Source organism: Manis pentadactyla, chromosome 2 (genome assembly GCF_030020395.1).
Source record: "Manis pentadactyla isolate mManPen7 chromosome 2, mManPen7.hap1, whole genome shotgun sequence".
NCBI classification, from domain to species: domain Eukaryota; kingdom Metazoa; phylum Chordata; class Mammalia; order Pholidota; family Manidae; genus Manis; species Manis pentadactyla.
In genome coordinates, this window is record NC_080020.1 from 207,163,223 (window position 1) to 207,185,672 (window position 22,450).

General features: G+C 38.5%; 1 non-coding gene across 1 annotated transcript; it reads right to left on the reverse strand.

The window, feature by feature from the left end:
• Positions 1–718: 718 nt before the first annotated feature.
• On the reverse strand, positions 719–824 carry LOC118935424 (U6 spliceosomal RNA). The gene has a single exon (XR_005033816.2). It is a non-coding gene; the product is annotated as a U6 spliceosomal RNA (small nuclear RNA).
• Positions 825–22,450: the final 21,626 nt, after the last annotated feature.

Below are 22,450 nucleotides of genomic sequence, written 5' to 3' on the forward strand. Positions count from 1 at the left end.
GAGAAAGGGAAGCAGCTCACGTAATATAGCACAGGACAGGAATGGTTTCAGACACTCCGAAGACAGCCCTAGACTGAGGTCAGCTAAAGCAAAGACACAAATCTGAGCCCAGCCAGAAAAGAGATGAAAAAGTGATTATGATGATATCATTGTCCATCATATCCAAGGATCCTGAAGTAGAGGTATTGTAGTATAATAAACTGAGCACACAGACGGGGCTCGGATCCTGGATCTGGCATTTTGTAACTGTTTGATCCTGGAAATGACCCTAACCATTCTGAGTCTCAGTAGCACTTACTTTTCCTATTGTGAAAATGACATGTGATTATTTGAAAGGTCCTGCTCAGGCACCTGACAGATTGTAAGTGGACAGCATATAGGACCTGTTTTCATTATGTTATTTTTCTTGTTGCTCTAGTTATTCTTCTTTTAAGACAAATGAGTAGGACAGTGTTCATAGTTCTCGTTCTATAGTGTTACTTTAATTTCTTTCAAATAATGTTATATTTTCCTCATAAATCCAGAGTTAAAGAAACTTCTTCAGTCAAGGACATGAAGCAAAATGGGTAAGCAATGCCTATTCCAGAAAAGGGGCCTAACAAGCCAGTGTTTATTTTGGGGGTGATATGGAAAATAGGTGGCAGGGGCTTTCACTATTTTTTTCAGCTTGTATCTTGATAAGAATGAGTTCAGGTAGCAACAGTACACCTTTTTTGTTTTAAATATGTAACGCTTCACAAATTTGCATGTCATCCTTGTGCGGGCCCATGCTAATCTTCTCTGTAACATTCCAATTTTAGTATATGTGCTGCCGAAGCGAGCACAAGGTCCTCCTCTTTTATGGCAACTTTAATATCCAAGAACATTGGGCATCAGAATCTTAAAACTGTCATGTATAGAGGGCTCAACATAAAGTACTGAGTCAGTACATACCATTTTGTTTTAAAAAGGAAGGAAAAACAAAAGACATGGGTTAATCAATCTAACATAATCACATGTTAATTATTAAATAAAACCAAGTACTTGTTTCTCTTCAGATGATACTAAATAAAGCTAAATTCAGACTTTATAGTAAGCAGTATAATATGAATTATAACAAAAAATTTTCCCCTTAGGATTTGACACTTCAGGTCCCTCATTGTCCTATCATCATTCGATACATGAAGTTGCTGATTTAACTGTTCCTTTCCTTGTGATTCAAGGGAGATCTCTGGGAGCTGGTTAATAACATGCTGATTCATTGCCACTTAAATAGATTTTTGTGGACTGGCTGGAACTTTACCATCCTTTATAACTTTTGCTAATGGATAAATGCATTCTAAATACAAACAGGGCATTCAGAAAATAACTCACTCATAAGACAGAGGAACTTAAGTACATGATTTTCAGGTCACAAGTTGAGTCTATGGAAGAAACCCAAAATGCGTAAGTGCCATTTAGTGATTGTTTCTTCACTTTTGTTCCCTGTTGCTAATAACTTTCCTGAGTACAGCATCTCTAGAATCCTTTCAATGTCTTTTCAGTTAATTTGGCTGAATAACAAATCAAGTAGCATTTATGAGATTATAAGGCACTTTGCTGAGTAGGTTTATCAAATACAGTTCCGAATTTCAAGATGTTCACACTGTAATATCTTTCCAAGAACAAATTAACACTTGGTCTAGGCCTTCAGGAAATCCAAACATCTGGATTTAAAAAAATGTCAAGAACAATCAATCAGCCCGTTTTGTCAACATGATGCCAAAGACTCCAGATTATTGGAAAGATTTCCAACCAGATGTCATACAGTCTGTGGATGTATCTAGAATCAAAACTGCAGGCACAAACCAAGGAAATAAATGCATCAGCAGTTTGGCAATTGAGTCCATTGCATGAGTTTTTGCTTCTTGAGTTGGAAAAAGGAGAAAGTTCGTTCAAATTTGTGGAGATGATGGTTTTCTCCTTATAATAACCTGCAGGATAATCATTAAAGATGAGCAGGGAAGATTTAGATAGTATGTTGGGAACACACTAGGTGCTAGCAGAAATCTACTTAGGAATATGGCTGACTTTGCAGTAAAGACTACTTATTTGGGATTGTACAAACTGAGAAGCATTTAGCCTTTTGATGTGAAACAAGTGGGATTTCTTGAGTTTATTTATTCTAGTTTAGTAAAGCTCTATTTTGAAATGTTTTAAAATATACTTTAAATATTATTTTTATAATAAAAACTATATTAATTATAATATACCCAATGTAATACATTGTTATGTAATACATTATGATACATGTAAAATATAATAAAATATAACATAACAAATATTCATAAATTATATATTTATGTGAAAATATATGAATATATTTATATTATTATATAAAACAAGCTTTTATATGTTGTATTACTTTTATAATAAAGTAAAGTAACTTTAAGTACTAACAGCTGCCATTTATTGAGCAGTGGCTTGCACTGTGCTAAATCCACTTCCTGTACTAACCCCAGTAAAGTAGGTACTGTTCTTTTGTAGGTACTTATTCTTTTGCTGATTTGAGAACTAAGGCACTGAGAAGCTCTGTAACTGACTCAAGAATTCACAATTCATAGTGGTAGACTTGGGATTCGAAGTCAGGCGGTTTGCCCCCAGAGCCTTCTTGTCCACTCAGCTAGACTATTCCAGCAGTGCTGGGAACCTGAAGTAAATCTGAAGTAGGCCGACAAGATCTTCAATAAAACAACTGGTAACAAATAATGACAATGATAATGGTTAATAGAATGACAATACACATTGAGAACCTAATATGTTGTGGTTTTATTTTTATCTCTAATTTTCAAAACTCTTGTTATATTAAGACATGTACACATAGGTATGGAGGCAGCAATATGGAGAGACTGGGGAATGATCAGCAACATGAGGCTCTTAAGCGCGGAGCCAGGAGTGATTCCTTGATCTGGGGTCAGATCATTCAAACTGCCTATCCTCCCTCCAGTCCTCTGGGGTTCTCCGTGTCCTCAGTACCCAGGAGATGTTCTGGGTCTCTCCTTGGGTCATTCTTGTCAGTCCATTCAGCTACGGGGAGGGCAGTTAGCTGACAGCCTCCAGGTGCCAATGCCTTCAGGACCCACTTCAGGTTTCCAGAGGAAGCCATGCTCTTCCTGCGCAGTTACTAGCCAGCAACTGAGCACAGAGCTACTAGCACTGGGCCATTTCTGCCCAATTAAGCTTTGTTCCATAGCTCCCCACAGTATAAGGTCTTGGCTATGTACAGGACAGAAATGAAATGCAAGCCAGGTACAGCATGAGGCAGATTTATTAAAGGTATAGTTTAGACAACAAAGCACAGGGGACAGAGCAGCCCCTCCCTGCTGGCTTGTTAACTCTTTTATTGGAAGTACAATGAGCCTGTAAAGCAGGGGGTGGAATAGTCATGATTTCTCTGGGAAGATTCTTAGAAGAGGGGATCTTTTCCTTATTAGGTCTCTTCCAGGGGTTGTCATGACAATTGTAAACTGTTATGGCACTGAGGGGCATGGTTTTTACAAATAAATGAGATTTTAATGAAGTTAGAGGTCTAGTTCTGGTCAAATTGGATGCCATCCTGGTTTGATCTAGTTCAGCCAGTTTCTGTTGCACCTTGTTTATCAGTCTCACGCCCCTGTGCCCATTATTCCCGAGCGGGGCTTGTCAAGCTAGTTCACTCTTTCTGGGTGCTTCACCCTGCCGTTTCCATCCCTACCTCACTTCCTCTCCCATTTTATCTTTCATAAGCACTAATCTACCCCTGCCACCCTACCCCATCACAGCCCAGTAGATCTCCCACATTCTTAACTCCATCTCAGCACCAGTTTCCCAGAGGACCCAGCTGGTGCTACGACTAAGTGAATAATATATCCAAGGCAGACGATAAGTTTAAGGGGGCTGGTGTGCTTACCCAGTTTTGGTAACACATTACTCACCAACAGGACGTTTCTGGTTATTAGGCATAGAGTGGGAAATATGAATGGAAAGCTTAGGAAATACGATGGTGGAGAAAGGGAGAGGGAGAATGAGAAAAAGTAAGCACGTGGTGGGGTGGGGAGGGGGCTCAAATGAAAAGTTTTTGGTAAATACCTCGTCAATTTTATTTCTCTGTATATGTCATTTAGCCCTTCTGTACTTACTCTTAAGGTGTAACACTGAAGATTATTGTGACTTCTAGGTTGAAATAAGCAAAAAAGAAAAAGAAAATGGAAAACCACCCAAAATACTAAGTTTCGTCATTTTAGTATCATTATATAGTCAATTTTCAAATACAAAGTACCTTGAGCAATACCTGACACCCACAGTGGGAAGCTCTCAGTAAGCATTTGTTGAATGAATGAAAGATGAAGAAAACTTTTAAAAATTCAACACATTATACTTTTGAGCCAATTAAAAGAGTTTTCCAGGGTGGCTAATCATGACAGTTGTCAAGAGACAGAAATGTTTCAGGCTGAATACCAGGAAACGTTCCTTCTGTATACAAAGTTGTACAAAGCTGTTGGTTTATACCCACTGGGCAGTAGCCCACAACATAGTTAACACTGAAAGCCCATATAAAGAGGTGGACTTAATTCCCACGGTCTGGGACACGCACTGTAAAAGGGCTTCCTGGTCAAACAAAAAGTCACGTCACTGTTGCAGCTGAGGATCCAAGGGATGGCTAATGAGGAGCGGCACCCAACATAGTCTGAATGTTCATACAATCTAAGAAAAATGGCAAATTGCTTAACTACTTTCTCAAATCAGATGGCTGCCCAGAAGCCCTTCCTGTTTAGAAAATCTGGAGATTAGAAAGTTCTTCTAAAACCTGTGTCTGACCTGAGTGGACTGGAGGTTGTGCTTACAGACTGGAGAACCATCAGGGAATCACACCTTGGATTCTCAAGGGGAAGTAGTTACGGGATTACAGTTTGTCTTGCCAATGGGTTTCAGCCCCGGGCAAGTTCACTATGGATTCAATGTGACCAAGGAATGAAAGTAGAACGTTTTTGGGGTGAAAGGGTTTATTACCCAGCTTGTTCTCCCAGCGGTAGGTTGAGCCCTAGCACCTCTGCCTCCGCCCAGTGTTCTACATAGTGTAACAATAGCTTATTGCCTACGGGAGTGGAAGCAGTAGCCTAGCAACAGCCCAGTTACGTCATCAAGTGACTTAAGTTCAAGGAGGATCCTGGCCATAGGAACCCCGACTTCCCCACACAGTTAAAGGAGGGAAGGGCTATGGCTGGCTCATTTGGGAGACTCATGATACTAGATTAAAGTTCTGAGATGTAGCTGTTACTAATGTCTCTTCCAAACTGCAACTGATATATGAGTTCTGCTATGCAAAATTTCACATATAATTTCATTTAATATTAGTATTTTGTGATGTAACTTCGTTGGTTAGATGACAGGTATATCTAATCCTACTTGAGAAAGAATTTTGGACAGCAATATAATTTTGCTAAAAATTGGAGCAAAGTGCAGTTTGAAGAGGCAAATATAAAATGGTAGAGAGATAAAGAGGTACAAACATCTAATTGTAAAATAAATATGTCATGGGAATGAAAAGTTCAGCATAGGGAATACAGTCAATAATATTGTTAATAATTTTGCATGGTGACATTTGGTAATGCATAGAATTGTTGAATCACTATGTTGCATGCCTGAAACTAATATAATATTGTATACCAACTCTACTTCAGTAAAAAATGAAATGAAATGTAGGGAGGATAAAAGATAATGATCAGCAAAATAGAGTGGAACAAATATGCTTTTCATTGTATCACCCTGGAAATCACTAAAGTAATATTTCTTCTTCTATAATTAAATAAAATATTCTTATATTAATTTATCAAATTGCATGATTATTTTCTGCCGTTTGAATAAAGTTAAGGGCCTCACTGGTGAGGAAAAAATGGGATGTTTCAATGGGAAGAAATTGGATAAAGAATTAAAGGATAAAAAATTTAAAAAGGATATCTGGAAAGTAATAAGGAGGGATAGTGAACTATGGCAAATATTTCATTCCAATATAACACAGCAAAATTGATCCAAAGGAAATTGATAATAAAATAAATTTAAATCTGAGACATCAATCTTTAAACACTGTGATTTTCAAGGTAATGCCAACTAAATAATTAGTTACTGGTGTCAGAACACTCAGGTATTTGGGAAAAACGCTGCTTTAAAAATTATGCTTCTACCACATACTGGTCATGAATAATTCAGTAAATATGCAGGGACGACACTGTTTACAGCACATTTCCTGCCACCTTCTGTTTTTCACTAAATGTTTTTTTTTTTTTTAATTTCAACTTGAGACAGCATCACAATGTAATTGGTAATAGGAGCACATGGCACTTTTTTGACCTGTCATTTTAGCTTCTAGGGATTTGCAATCAGTTATATACAAGATATGGGGACAGACAATATGCATTAAAATTAGCCCCATCTTTTTTAGCTGCCAAAGAGTAGACTTGGTCATAAAATTTGAGAGTAAAGAGCCTGAGAGATCATCTAGTCCAATTCTTGTATTTTACAGGTGAGAGAATGCTTGGTAAGAAAGGTAATAAATTGACCAGCTCAAGGACACACAGGAATTAAATGTGACTAGACCTCAGCCACCTGCCTTAGTGTCAAGATTGGCCCACTCTCAGAATCAAGGATGTCTTTTCTATTCGGGGAGATTAAGATATTTATGTATTATATAAAATTATGAAATATTTTAAGTATCCTGAAAATTAACAAGAATAATGTAACTGAAGTACTTTCTCATCCAGTTCTGTTAAAACTTGAAACATTTCCATATTTGATTCAGCTAAAAAAATATATCATGATAAGATTTGTCTTATTTTACAGATCAGAATCACTACATTGAATTTACACTGAAATGATAGCACATTAGTCATAGATTCATTTGTAACTCTTTTTTAGAAATTACATAAATATTCTCAATCGCTTGAAAATAATTATTATAATAAAATATATAGTAACTTATAATTTAATATATTATTTATTATATGGATTAGTATAACATTAGCTTAATATTATATCAACTATATTATTACATATATAATTATAATAAAAATCATAAAAATCATACTATTAAATATAAAATAATAGTAACAAGTAGCCATCAGTTTTCTGCTTACTATACAGCAGGCATTTATTTGCATGTATTGTATGACTTTATATAAAATTATATTTTGTTATTGTTCTAGAGTTCAACTCATTTTCTTCTAGACCAAATTATCTCTTTGTCCCTATTCTTTTTGACTGAGATAGTAATATGTCATCTAGGCATGTTGGGTCAAAAGGACTGTAGTAGCCTAAACAGTTTCTTTGTATGGAAAAATCCAGATGCATTATTTTTGGATTGGATGCCACTTCCTGTCTAGCTCCACAACTTCAAGAGCAGAATGGGTGCTGGATTTCAGCCCTTACCTGTCTCCTCAGTTGGGCACTCTTGTTTGGGGTAACCCATAAACTTTACTGGGGCTGCTCTGATGGCCCGAAAAAGAGGACCGTGAAGGTTGGTAAGTGGATAAGACGAAGACATGCCCAATCTAAAATGAGGAATATTGTGAAAACATTTGAATCTGGGTTTGGATGGGTTTACTGAACTTATGTTTGAATACTAGTTACACCCAATGATGTTCTGAAAGCCCACATCAAAGAGAACGAGAAAAATCCTGCTGTGAATGAAAGTTGAACTGAAAAGAAGCTGGGAACCCATCTAGGCTTTTCTCCCAGAAATCAAACCTTCCTTGGAACAGATCCTAAACTGAAATGATTGGATTTCAAAGCACATCATCTTGAGAATGAGATGGACTGACAGCTAAAGTGACTGAAGTGCAGAGTGTGATTGGAGGTATAACACAAAGCCTTACCTGCCTCCAACTATTTTTACACCATCTCTCTCCCTGACCTGAAACTTCCCCGACACAGCAAAATGAAGACGGCAACTCTGTCGCTTTTAACCCCCATGTCCTACAGTTTCTGTTTCATCCACCTTATACTTCTCACCTTTCCCCAAAGCAGCCAGAGACCTTTCACATTTTAGGGCATGTGTTCATGCCACTTATTTCCTGGCCTAGAATTCCCTTCCCTTCCTCTACCTGGAAAAAACTACTATAGGCAAGTTTCAGGGAATACAACTTGGGAATAAAGTAGTTAAAATTGAGTGCAAATCTGTAAATATACATATACAGACTATTCAAATTTGGGTAGCATCTTAAAAGTCTACCTCCAAAAAAATGCCTGGTACATAATGTGTATTCAGGAAATAGTAGTAGAATGAATGAAGTAGGTAATGTTGTGTATGTTGGAGAGTCTTGATTATTTTTATTGGACTGTAAGGTCATCTTCTGCTAACTTTTACCTGCAGTTAGGTCCTTGCATATAGCTCCACCCAGGAGCTTTGAGATGTGTGCAGTGCCTTAATGGAGTGAGACTCACTGACCATAGAGTCACAGATGATGAATGTCGCCAAGGGACTGATGTGCCTGGGAGGAGCCCTAGGCAGTCATATGCCTGTCATGCATTTCCTCACTCTTGTCATGCTCATTTACTTGTGGTCTTGCCCTCCATCTCTGCTGCTTGCATTAGCATTCTTGCTTTAGCTCCTGGCTGGAATTTGGAACCTGTTCTGAGCCTTGTACACTTAGCTGGAACTTGGGTCCCCCTGGCTGTGTCTTGCTCTTGGCCAGGGTAACAGACCATGGGGCTCTATGTAGCCATTAACTAAAGGTCTTGCTTCCACACACTGGCACTGGGAGTTGAGATGCTCCTGACTTCTCTGACATAGAATGTTCCTATCCTGCAGCAGAGCTCAATGGCCAAGGGCATGGGCTCTGGAGTCAGATGCCTCTGGGTGGGATTCTGGCTCCTGTGTATCTAAGCTTAATCAAGGTTCTCAACATCTCATTTGTAAATTAGAGCTAACAGTAAATCTTCATATTGTAAGGATTAAATAATAATGTAGAAAACATTCAGTGTGGTGCACACAGGAGTCACTAACAGCTCTTTGACTTCTAAGGTTAGGAACACTGGTCCAAAGTCAGCTGAACACTGGCTATTGGGATGGATATTGACTACTTGGATTCTGGCTACTGACCTTAAGAATTCAGACCTATTGTTGAGTAAGCAATTCTCCTTGCAGTCTATCTTCCTTGTGTTTCTCTGTTCTCCTCTAGCCAGGTTCTAACAAGGAAGGGATGGGAGGAGCACAGAAGTGTCTGTCTCATAATTTGCCTTGGTCTTGGCCTTGGTAAGATAAGAGATTGATTATCTGAGGACACAGTAATTAAGTAGGCAGAATACAAACTGCCAATAATATCAACAAAGCAATTCATTAAACAGAGTGGTATTATTGGTTAATAAACTGACTTTAAACAAAGTTTGCCATAGATAAGCCAAAATCATGTGTAATTCTTCTTAAGATGAGGGAGATTTGACTTTATTTTTCAAGTGTTTCTAGATAGTAGTCATAAACAAGCATGGAATAAATATTCTTAGAAATGAATCAAGATATTTCTCTAGAAACTGTGTTCTAGAAACTTTCTCTTAAAATGATGCTTGAATTCTGAGGAAATTGTACTAGTGTTCAACATATTTTATTGCCTCACTCCAGTGATGTGGTTAAATGACCACAGATTTTTGGAGTCTGGCAGACATGGTTTTGAATTCCTCTCTGATATTAACTTAGTATCACTGAGACTTAGTTTTCACTCAGGTGAGATAGCTTTATTTTTCTTTATTTTTCAAGATGGTTGTACAGACTAAATATGAGAATGCATTTCAAGAAACTTGTGTCATATTGGGTGCAGTTTCTATCCTTCTTTCTGCCTTCCAAATCTACATGGGAAGTACACTTATATTAAATGAACTTAGTACATACCTTCTCATCTAAAAATTACTCTGTATGCATCCCCTTATACAAGAAACATCAATGTGATCTAATGTTCTAAGACAGAACTTTCTGACTCTGATCTTCGTTACTTTTGGGCAGGGCAACTCAAATTTTGCATAAGGAAGATCATAAGGAAAGTGAGGTGACTGAATTCACTGACTTGGATAAATGGGAAAAGGAGTGTTATCAAGCATGTGTTATTATGAGTGAAGTTAAACATATTCTACCCATTGCACAAATAAATACTGGGTGCTTAGTACAAGTAAGGCACTGTTCTTGGTGGAGCAAGACAGTAGACAGTCGAGTTCCTGGCCTCATGGAACTTAAGTGCTAGTGAGGGAATTAAAAAAATAGGCAACCCAGTAAAATATATAGTGATATTGACAGTGATCATGATGTTGAGAAAAATAAAACAAAATAAGAGGGACAAGAAGTGCTGGGGTGGGCGTGGGACCTCTATTTTATAGAGGGTGACCAGAGGAGGCCTCTGATTTGGTCAGGAATCTGAGGAGAGTGAAGGAGAGTTTGGACATATTGAGCCTGAGACTGTCTTATGCAGAGAAATAAGTTGCGAGGCTCTTGAGGAGGGAAGGAATGTGGACTGGTTAAAGAACATCAAGAAGACTGGTGTGACTGGAGCAAGAATGGGAGCTTAAAAGATGACATCAGAGTGGTGAGGCACGAGTGAGCTGTTCTTCCCATCAGGATGGTTTGTAAATCAGTGGGTGTTCTTGGTTGTCAGGGTGACTGGGATTTGCTACTGTTACAGAATAGGTGATGCACTATGATAGGTGAGACAGTCCTGCACAGTGAAGAACTGCCCTACATCCTGCCCAACTGTCAAATGTCTGAATGTGTATTTGTGTAGTATAGGACTGCCACATACAGTTGTTCAGATTGTGGACTGCAGAATTTCTGGAAGTACCATTGATCCAGATCTGCTGGGCATGGTGGCTCCATAAGACTGTGTTGTGCATGATCCTTAGAGCTGTTAGGTGGTATTCCCACACATAGGTAAAAAACTGTTATAGTTATTCTGAGTCTGGAGCCTAACAGCATTTCACAAAGAAACAAAAAGTGTATACTTTCACCATTATGTGAAATTCCTATGAATGTCTTAGGGATGCAACTATTATGCAGAGGAAAGAAAACTAATATAAAGCATTATTAATGATAACATGGAATTCTAATGAAGGATTGGTTAGTAAGAAGAGAAATTTAAGAAATATAGGAATGGTAGAAATCCCACCAACTACCCTAGAGTCCAATAATTCATGCCAATTTCCATGAGACAGCCTGAGTATGCCTGAAAGTGCTCCTCAGCCCCATTCACCCATCAGGAGGAGAAGGTAGAGCCCACAGAACAGCAGTGAGAATGCACCTGTGCCTTGGAGAGCATGTCCTAGGCAAACAGGCAGTCCTGCTAGGGGAGGGTTTTCATGAGGCAAGGACAGCTCCATCCACAGACCTTTAAATATATCCAGCCTATCCGCACAATACATCCTGAGGATATACGAAAACCCTTCTATGCAGTTTTCCCAAACATCCTCCTGCTTATCTTGTTGTCTCTTCTCTCCAGGCCATTTCCTATCCCAAGATCTACTTACCTTCATGAGCTGTTAAGAAAACGCCTGAGCCATTTTCTTTAGCAGAGGAACTCAGACAACACCTCTGACTCACGCCCCTGCAGCTTTCAGTGAGAGGGCCTTCTGCCTCCAGGCTCCATGCTGGGACACCCATCTATGCAGAGCTCAGCTTGCGTGGTCTCCCTGCCAGTGTACAGATACCAGCTAGTGCCAGTCTCTGAACCCTCTCCTCATTGGTGTCAGACCTGATCAGTGCTTACCAATAGGATGAGGTTGAATTTCTTGATTTTTTAGGTTAGCTTGACATGAAGTCAAGAGTTCAGACATATCCTCAAAACTATTAGCTTTAGATGCACGCACTCTTTCTAAGGAATATAACTCAGGAGTTCCCTGAAAGGTGAGTGGGAAGACTAATACCTGAGAACATCTAGGTCATGCTGTTCATGGTTTAAATCATAAGGGGGCAGCCAGAATTCTTACAAACTAATGGCTTAGAAATTGCCCTTTTTAGTGACACCTATGCCTTCCTATAGGCGTGCACCCAGAGGTAATTACATGCAGGTGTGAACCGCCGATCACAGTGGTGTGTTCCTCATTTATTACAGGGCTTCTGTGTAAGGAGAGGACGACAAGCAAGCGGGGATTAAAAGGGCAGCTTTTCTGTCCTGGAACCACTACCAACGAATTGGATACAATTACAATTAGGACACTTGGGAAATTGAACCAGGAAACTTCATCCTCTGATATTGAATTTTAAGGTGATTTCCAGTCATGTGGCAGGATAAAAGGAGGTCATTTTGAAAAAGTGGTCAAGAAGGAATATTGGTGTAAAGTTAAATAAGTGCAACTTATTTAAACTGGGATATTGCCTGAGGACCTGCCTGGGAACAATAAAATGTTTTATTTTCCTTCGTATTTGTTTTCTATGAAATTTATTCCACTGAACCTTCATAACACTAATAAAAAGGATGGGAAATATACTTTTTCTTCATTTCCAGTAAGTTACTGAGACAGAAGTATTCAGATTTAAGTAAGTCTAGATTCCCCAAATCCAGAAATTCAGAAGTGATTTTGCTATCCTCAGACTATAGAGAAACCAATAAAATAATAAAATAAATTGCTAACTCCTTAATTCATTGACTCTTTTTTTATCTTGAGATTTGCCTGGACTCCAGCTGCTATTCTCCCCATGTTTTGTGAGTGTTGATCCAGAATAACTTTTTGATTACTATTAGACTGAAGACAAGTGAAACATTTCCATTTAAAACATGAAGGAAAAAAATGATGTGAGGCTCTAGGAGGAGCAATAGCAGAAAGCACTCTTCCTGCCAGCAGGAGTACAGTGGTACATTTTGTTTCAATTAGAAATAAAAAACTGAGAATGATTTAATTCCAATTTATATGTGTTATCTTTACCATGTGGGGTATAACAGAATAAAGATGAGATACTTTATTTTTTATTAAATGATTCTGGCTAAATCAAACTCTGTATAAGTAACTTATTTTGTATTTATAGAAATGGGTGACTTTGCACCATGTGACCATGACTTGGCACCATGTGATCATCTGCTCTTCCCTGCACCAAACTACTCAACCACATGGGTTTTCTAGTGATACCAGCTTCAGCTCTAATGGAGAGAAGTCTTTGTTGGGTGAATCATGGCATTTTAGGGTTGCTAAATGAGTAACAAGGACTTGTAAAAAGCACTAATAGACTAGAAATCAGGAACTGTGGTTTCCAGTCCCAGCTCTGACATCAACTACTGCTAACCTTGCACATGTCACTGAGGCTTTTGAGCCTCAGTTTCTTCGTCTGTAAAGTAGATGTGGTAACATTTCTTAGATCTGCTCCTGCCTTCCTCGATGTTTCAGGCTCTGTGTCTTGCCTGGATTTTCTAGGCTTATCCTTCCATTCACATAGTATGGTGGCCTTACTACCCTCCTGTCTCTTTCTCCCAGCAAACTCATTTGCACCATTAAAACCTCAGTGACACAGCTCCTTCTCTGCCCCAGCGTTCCAAGTCAACCTGATTGTGCCTTCCTTGGAGACACTAAGGGACCTGCATTTTTCTTTAACATAGGAGGTTTCCTGACACCCTGGGACTCTCTTTCCACGTAGCATCTCTGACTAACCCTCACACTCCTGGAGGTTAAGGGCTATGCCCTACCTGGCTTCTTTCTCTTCCCAAAGGGCAGCAAGATGCCTGGGTGTCAGTGGCATTTGATAAACCTGAGTTGAATTGGTACACACCCTGCTTGTCCCAGGGCTGTTGCTGGTTGTTTTGAAAACCATGAGAAGAGAAAGAGAGAGATATTTTCAGAAATAATAGTAATACTTTGAAAATATCTTTGTTGCTTCTGGATTTCTTTCTGCTTACACAGCTGTATGGACGGGTCATGGCAAATCTTACCACTTCTAACTTTCAGATATAAGGATCTGGTGCAGTCATGTAGCTTTTTCTTTCAGGTTAAATAAGCCCCAATTCCTGTAGTCATGATTTATAGCCCACATTCTCCAACTCTTTAATCATTTTCATTGCTGTTCTCTGGAGCGACTCCAAGATCTCCATTCACTTATGTTTCAGGCTCCAAACTGGACATAGTATTGAAGTACTGAAAGAATTATCTGCATGTGCCTTTATACAATATTCTTATTTATACATAAACGCTTTTTACCCTAATTAGTCTACAATATTAACTAGGCACTTATGCTATACCTAGCACTGGGCTTCAAAGTTTTTCGCAATTGGGACGATGTGATTCCTTTCTGTGAGACAGGCTTTCCTTGGTGTATTACATGAAAAACATTATATTTATAAGGATGGTAGTTACTTATATAAAAATGGAGTGGCTTTCCATGTCAATAACATGCTGCCTCTTATCTGGGTTGTTTACATGAAATTAATTTAATAGCTCATCTGCTCCATGAATATAACAAGTTTACTTATTCCACATTACTCTGTAAATTAAAGCAGCAGCAGAAAATGATCTAGTGATCCTTTCTGAATTGTTCACCTTTAATATGTTCAAATTTTATTCTAACTTGTAGATTTTATTCTAGTTCAGCTGGCCATTAAGTTTTCCTCTCTGTTATCCTTAGAAAGACTTTGGTCAATCCTAAAACATTAATGACATTCAACTCTTTGAACACAGTTAAATTGTATCACTACTGTGCACTGCTTTATCTTTGAAAGCATTTTGCGTATCCCCTATCTCCTTTGATCTTCATAAGAAGCTTGTCAATACAGGCAGGGATTATCACCAGCACCGTCTCTCTTGTTTCTCTGAGGCACAAGCAGAGTCAAGGTTCAATCAAGATCATACAAGTTAATGGATGGTTGTCAGAATTGATGTTTCTGTGGGGATATGAGAGCTGGAATCTCCTTTTCTGCCATTTTGTTGACATTCTGCAACTGATACAGAAATTGATATGCCTCAGCTCTCCCAATCCAGTTGAGAATTGCTGGCCTAATCAAAGGCCTATTAATTCTTTCCATATGTATCGGGTCCCAGGGTTGGAAAACTGGGGCCCTTTCTTTGGACACTCTTTGTAAGAGATGTGACTGCCATGAGATCAGGATTCTCTGCAGAACCTAGAGAGAAAAGAGGCCTGTCCTCTGTGATAATATGAAACTTAGATCTTTCTGGATGTGAAAGGACGGTGCAGACTTGCAGAGCTGTCCAACAGAACTTTCTGATGTGATGAGAGAAATGTTCTACACCTGTGACATTTGACACTGTAGCCACTAGGCACCTGTGATACTGAGCTCTTGAAATATAGCTAGCATGATTGGGGAACTGAAATTTTAATTTTTATTAAGTTTGATTGATTCAAATGTAATAGCCACATGTGGATAGTGGCTACTGTACTGGACAGTTATCAAGAGGATCTTTCCTCTTTGCGTGTGTGTTGTAGGGGCCAGGCAGTTTGAATGGTTGAGCAAAATATCTAGATTTTCTTTCAGGAAATCCAATTTCTAGTGTATTATAAAAAGCTATGGTGGTTGATCCTAAGAGTATTTTAAGATACCTTCAAAAGAATTTCAAAAGTACAGATCCTTATAAATCTAAGCTGATTTATGCATCTTAAATTAATCATCAGTCTTCAAAATAAATGAGCATAGAATTAAATTTATTCAATTTAAATCATTTTGAGTTTCAGGTGTGATACCTTTGAGAAAAGAATGAGAGGCTGAACGTTTTGACTTCTTTGCTAACAGAGGAGATAGTCTTTAATACTATTTTTTCCCCTTTTTCCTTGAGAAAACTATATATAAGGCTTATTTTTTGTATTTATTAATGGTCTTCCAATACATTTCAGATAAAGTTTTCAAGCATTTTGAAAAAAGATCCTTTTGAAAAGGCTCTTAGGGAGAATGGCCATTGTGATTGATTTTTCACCATTTCTGAATCCCCGTGAGCATCTAAGGAGGAGCACTACGTGAGAAATGTCTCTTTTTGCAGTCATTCTTCAGTCACTGGCCAATGCGAAGAGTTAAATGTCTACCTGGCTTTGGCAATACAAGGCTGCAATCTCTTCTGAATTCTGCTGTTCTTTGATTTCATCAAAGGCATATTTGCATATGGACTGATAAGGCACGTTGGCACTGGGACCTTGGATTTCAGACAGGCATAGACTTGGCATAGGACTGATGAAAACTCAATTATGATTTATGTCTATGCAACAGGGTTTCCTATTGATTACCTGCCAGAACCATGATAAAGCAATGTTGGGCCTGAAGCCAATTCTTCCCAGCCATAATCTTTCCTTAGGTTTTGTATTCTATGCCCTTGCTGCAGTTTTCTAAACATTTGCGAACAATAATCATTCACAAAAATGATCCTAGGATGTGCAAACTTTCTGCAATAGAGGATCCTCTTCTTATTGACTAAGTTTACTTTGTATTTGCCTTCCAAACATTTGGGATTTACCCAGCACCTGCTTATGTGCATTAAATTGTCCTAAGTTTTAAAGGATGTAGAAGAAATGGAAAACATGGCTCAAGTTTTGAGGAACTTGCCTACAGTAACTTGGAGGAGATAAGTTGTCCAGAGATGAAGACACTAGTTTAAGCGGCAATTTACTGTAATATTGATATGTTAGTGAAATTGAGCAACATGAGACAATGAGCAGAGTGAGCCAAAACTAGGCTTCTTAGTTATGAATATTAATTGAAGAAGGGCATTAAAAACTAAAAGGAGTCACAACTAGAGAAAGCATATAGAATGAGGGTCATTAAGGGTATTCTTATGGAAAATCTAGTTTCTTTGTTAATCAGTCTCCTGTTGAAATGGTAAGCACTTTACTCCTCATACTTAAAAATCATATCTTTATTAAATATCTAAGTTTAAAATGGTTTAAAATATCTAACATTAACACATTGTGAGCTGGGCCCTGTTCTAAGAGCTTTACATATACTGACTCATTTAAATCTTGAAACATCCCTGTGAGGAAGTTCTATTATCATCTCCATTTTACAGACTAACTGCAGATCAGAGACAATAAAAAACTTGTCTAAAGTCTCAGAGCTAAAGGTGGTGGTGCTGGAACTTGAACTTGAGTGAGTGCAATCAATCACTACCTCATACAGCCTCTCATCTGTGAGAGGAAGAACAGGGGGGCATATGCCATGGTTTATGACTTGGCACCTCAAGGAGTGACAGAGTTGCCCCTTTCTCTGATGGGGAACAAAAAGTTTCCTTAGTTTCAGGATCACTTAAGTTGGCTGCACAAAGCATCCTCATAGTGCTTGAGGCAGCCAGTTCTGAAAAGTCTTTCTCAATTCTGCAGAATAAGTCAGTCAGGATTGTATTACTGATTGAATGGTATCTCCCCAAAAAGATATGTTGAGGTTGGAACCCCCAGTACCTCAGAATATGACCTTCTTTGTGAGTAGGGTGTTTACAGAGGTAGTGAGGCCCTCTGGCATGGCAGCCCTAGGAAACTAAATGGGTTGAAAGGTTCTCCAGTGAGTGAGGTGGCTTCCTATTATCTGGGGACTATTTAAACGTTCAAGAGGGGATCTAATTTTCACATATCAGAAAGTAGATCAACTTAAAACAACCACAATAAGGTTAATGAGGTATCACATGGAACAAAAATCTCACATGACCATTTAGAACCTCAAATAACTGAATATTTTTTCAAATTTATCGTTACCTCAAAAAACTTACCTAAAAACATAATTCTGTCAGAATCTGTGTTAGGCTACTGTATTAGATCACTTAGTTAGATTCCAGGGAAGCTTCACTTTTCCTTCACAGCTGTTCAAGGACCCCCTCTCACCAAGTTTCCTGCCATTATTTATACTACAGGTATAGCCCACTTGATTGGAGTATAATTTATTCCATATTTTAAAAGAACCTTCCTATCCAAAGTTATGGCCTTCCTTTATTAGACAATAGCACTAAACTGTATATCAGCTATTTGATTGTAAAAGTGCAAGTTTAGTTTCAATAAGTCAATGTTCTACATGAGGAACAGAAATCACCAATTAAAGCTTATTCCTTTACAGACCACTACTATTTTCTCCTAGAGAAATATGTTATAAATATCAACTTGTTGCTGCATTTATTGACAATTCCTTGGTATTTATTTTTATGTACAATATTCAGCTGCATGAAGAGCATGAGCTCAGGCTAGACAGAGCCCCAGGCACAGATACTTCTACAAAGCTGATCCTATTATGGTTTTGTTCAGATCAGAGCCAATAGGAACAATCTTTCAACATAGCGGGCCATAGCCTGGGGGTTACGAAGGATAGTGTTTAGGTTTCCATTCTTTAAAACATGGCCTTTAATGATCTGGTTAAACTGACTTTAACCCCTCCCTCTTTTGGCTATAGAGAAAAGTAGCACAAACATTCCTTCTACATGAATATTATGGCTCTATTATTTCAAACAAGGAGTGGCCTGAACAGGCCTCTGACTTCACTGGCCAATTATTGTCTAAAAGAAAGGCTACTCATAAGCCTTTTAGCATTTTCTTATTTTTTTCATTTTCCAAACAAGTTTTTGTCATTGCTAAATATTCTCTTCTTTTAGCTGGCTTATAAATAAATAACAATTCCATACAACTTGTTGCTATTTCCTCCATGGACATTTCATAAGGATTTGTCTTGGAACACACAATGGGAAGTATTCTTCTCCAAGCTAGAGATGTTTTCAGTACTATGTTGATGTTTCATTTTGGCTGAGGTGGGGATCTGGTTATCTTTGGCTAATACTAAATGGAATAGAACTTTGAGACCTTAACAGCCTTCATCTGGGTCTGCAGTGGGTTCAAAAAACTTTTTAAAGAAACATCCAGGCCTTTCTTGCCAGAGCTAGTTCCTATGCTTACCTTGTGTAGGGGTGGCCTGGCTGTTTATCGGACATGTGCCTTAATGGGATCCCCAGCTTCTGCAAAAGGACATGAGCCCTAGCTCCAGCGTTGGGGTCTGCTCAGGTATTAGCAGGTGAACTCAACGGCATAGGAAAGAGCCCCTCTCGATACATTTGTAATCACCACAAAACAGTGGTCAAAGCTAGGAGGAACAATATTTAGAAAGGATTGCTAAATTAAACCAACTCTATATATTCTAAATTAAATCCCTGGGTCAAAGTTGATCAGCAGAGGTAGGAACACTGCTTTCTGTCATTCATCCCTGTCTTTTCTTTTCGCCTCTCCAGAAGAACACTTTTTCTCTTTATTGTGTCTGTGCACGTGTCACTAGCCTATGTTAAGTAGCCCCATGGATCTTGTATGAATTGTAAAGAAGCTGTGATGACTGTCATTGCATCATCTACTTATGAGGATCCCAGGGAGAGTTCCTGTCTGGTCTGAGGACCAGAAAAAGATTTCTCTGGGAAATTTGGATTGCTCGTATCTCATGGACATTGTGAATTGGGTAATTGAAAGTGTTTTTTTTTTTTGTAAGTTGGCTTCCAAAAAAGTTAGGGTGAGGTTTATGGCCCACCTGTTGCACATGTGGGGGTTATTATGATATGCATTTGGAGACTTATTTCTGGTCCTGCTTCATCTCCACTCTTGTTTTGCTTTCTTCTCTTGCCCCACTTCTAACTGAGCTGTTGGGTCATCTTTCATGTGCCTTGTTATAGGCTACTTCAAATAATTTCAAGAATACAGCAAAATATGAAAATAAACACAAATAGATAAATGAAATAATCTCAAATCCCTTTTGAAGGAAGGGTTGCAGGCTGATAGTGAAGGCATAAAGGAGCTTCCAGACGCAGGGCACAACGCAAACAAACAAAGGTAGAATGAATGGTTTTTTTGAGAGATCTGATAAAAATATCTTCCTTATTACTGTTAAAGTGATGTAGCAAAGCTGCTTAACTGAGATCCCTATACCAGAACATGGAAAAAGATGCATGATATAAAAATGAAGTTGGTTTAAAAGTCTTTCAGCCTAATATGTTTTATTTCAGGGTGAAAATATTTTAGTTACTCTACACTGGAGTGAAACCTGGAAGTTCTCAGAAAAAATAAAGGGCATTGAGATAAAAAAATCATATTATTATGTTTTAGTCTAATACATTTTCATATATTATTTAAACACTTCAGAGTTAGATGATGGCATTCTCTGAATTTTATTCTTGCTCCCAGAGGTCATGCTTACACTACTACTGAAAAACAAACATGGGGAAAAACAGTGAACATTTTTTAGTGGAATTAGGTGTACATTGGAAATTTAGATGAGTAATGGTGGAAATAATTCAAATATGAGAAACTTTATGCCTACTTTATATAAGAGTAAATCTTACTCTCAATGCTCCATTTTCATTAACTAGTTCCACGAGACTAAGGGCTTTGTGTCTAGTTGATTACTGCTCTATCCCAAATATTCAGCCCATTGCCCAGAAATTAGTACATAAGCAGTACATATTTGTTTAATGAATGAATGAATGAGTGAATGAATGAAATGAATGCAAATCTTAAATTGTATGTGTATAATCAGGATGAAATTGATTTGATTTAGGGGAAGCAATGACAGAGACTTTACTTTCACCCCATTTGGAGACTATGGACTAAGATACAATTTCTTTTAGAGTTAATATCCCAGATAACTATTTAAATGTTACCATTTCTATGATTACTTGAAGGCCTTTTTCGCTCCACAGTGTGGTACCTACACTAAGATGATTGCTTTGTGAATAATTGCTTTCCTGATGGTGTTAGAATAATGAATGTTAGCACTATAAGAACCTTAAAGACATTGGCCCCTATGAGCAGATGTAAGGGACCAGTGATCTGGAGGGATACTCATTCCCACGGAGACCATGCCAGGGAGGCCACACACACTCACCTTGGAGACCAACAGGCCCCTGTTTAGCATGCTGTCTCCTCTGTAAGATGAGAATAATAGTGCCTACTTCACGGGATTGTTTGGAGAATGTGATTAAATAATGAATGCAAAATATTTAGAAGAATGCTTGGCATTATTTAAATCAAGATTTCCAAAGTATGGCCATGTTGTATTATTAGAAAGTAAAGCATAACTAGCTTGGGAATTCAAAATTATGTTCCTAAATTAAATTTTCCCTGATGCCCAAGTAGAATGGATTGCTTCCTTTTCTAAAACACCTATATGGTGCTTCACTCCTCACTTCTCAAATAGTGATTCTTGTAAAGGCAGGGTTTGTCTGCATGGTAGGTAATTTAAAATTGTCTGTTAATTTTGCTTGAATAATTATCAATATTATCCTTCAATGAAATTAGTGCTGTGGTCTGTATGCACAGATGACTTTAATGATAGTCCAATTATTCAATTGTTTGCCCTTGCTCAAATGTTTCAGAAAGGAATAATTCAGTCACACTGGTTGCTTGTCTAGATAAAGTTTTTTTCCTCTCAAACTTGGTACTATTGACATTTTGGCCTGGATAATTCTTTGTTGTGTGGGGCCGTCCTGGGCACTGCAGGAGGTTTGGCACCATCCATGGCCTCTCCCCACCAGACATGAGTAGCACCTGCCTTCTCTACCAGTTGTGACAACACACATGTCTCCAGGTTGCCATCACTGTCCTGGAGAACAAAATCATCCTCAACTGAGGACTACCAGGATAGAGTGTGCTAAGTAGTTGCTTCATTTTATTACATTTAAAATGAATCTCTGGACTATGCTTTGAAATAAGATCATGGAGTCTTCTTTCGTAGGTAATTTAAAAACAGAGAATGATAATTCTCAGTTCTGGAAAGTTCAGAGGGTTGAGATCAAATGACCTCTTTAGGTAGCCCTCAATTCTCTGGATTGAGATATGAAAGTCCCACATGCCTCCTTGGGGCAGCCCCCTGCTTGGCTCCACATTTAAATACTTAGTGTACAATCTTCACATCTGCCCCTCTATGATATATTATATAAAGACTCCAGTCAAAATTACTGTTACAAATCTTGCTTCCTTTAAAACATTTTTGCTGTGTTTATCAGTTTCCAGTTTACCTTATTTGCCTTGTCCTTGCCAGCTGCACAAGGCATTCTGGGTCATTTTCCAGGTCTGTTGACTCGAGTAGGACAGAAGGTTTGCAGTGATTGTGGCTTTACACGTCTCAGAGCCTCTCTGCACATTAACAGTGGCTGAGACACTTAGCACTAAGAACAGCTCTTAACATGGCTGCTATAGCACACTCCCAGAATTCCCCCCAACTCTCTCTAGCTGCCCTACCCTACAGACAATTCAAGCATTGTGCAGAATAATCTCAAAGCTGTCCAAAGAGCACAGCCCAGGGCCCAGGGATTGTTGTGTATCTGTGGCACTAGATCAAGAATGCTATGGCAGTAGCTTTATGGATGTGCTTAGGAAAGTCTTTTATCAACAGCACCTGAGGGTCTGGCTCTTTCAGTCTTCTACTCTCACTGAAAGCAATGCCATATGTATTGGAGGAGTTGGCAATATTCTGGGAAAACATGCATTAGGAATGCACCCAAGCCCACAGTGGCCTCTGGGTCTATTGGCACATCCTTTGGTATTTCTCTGTCT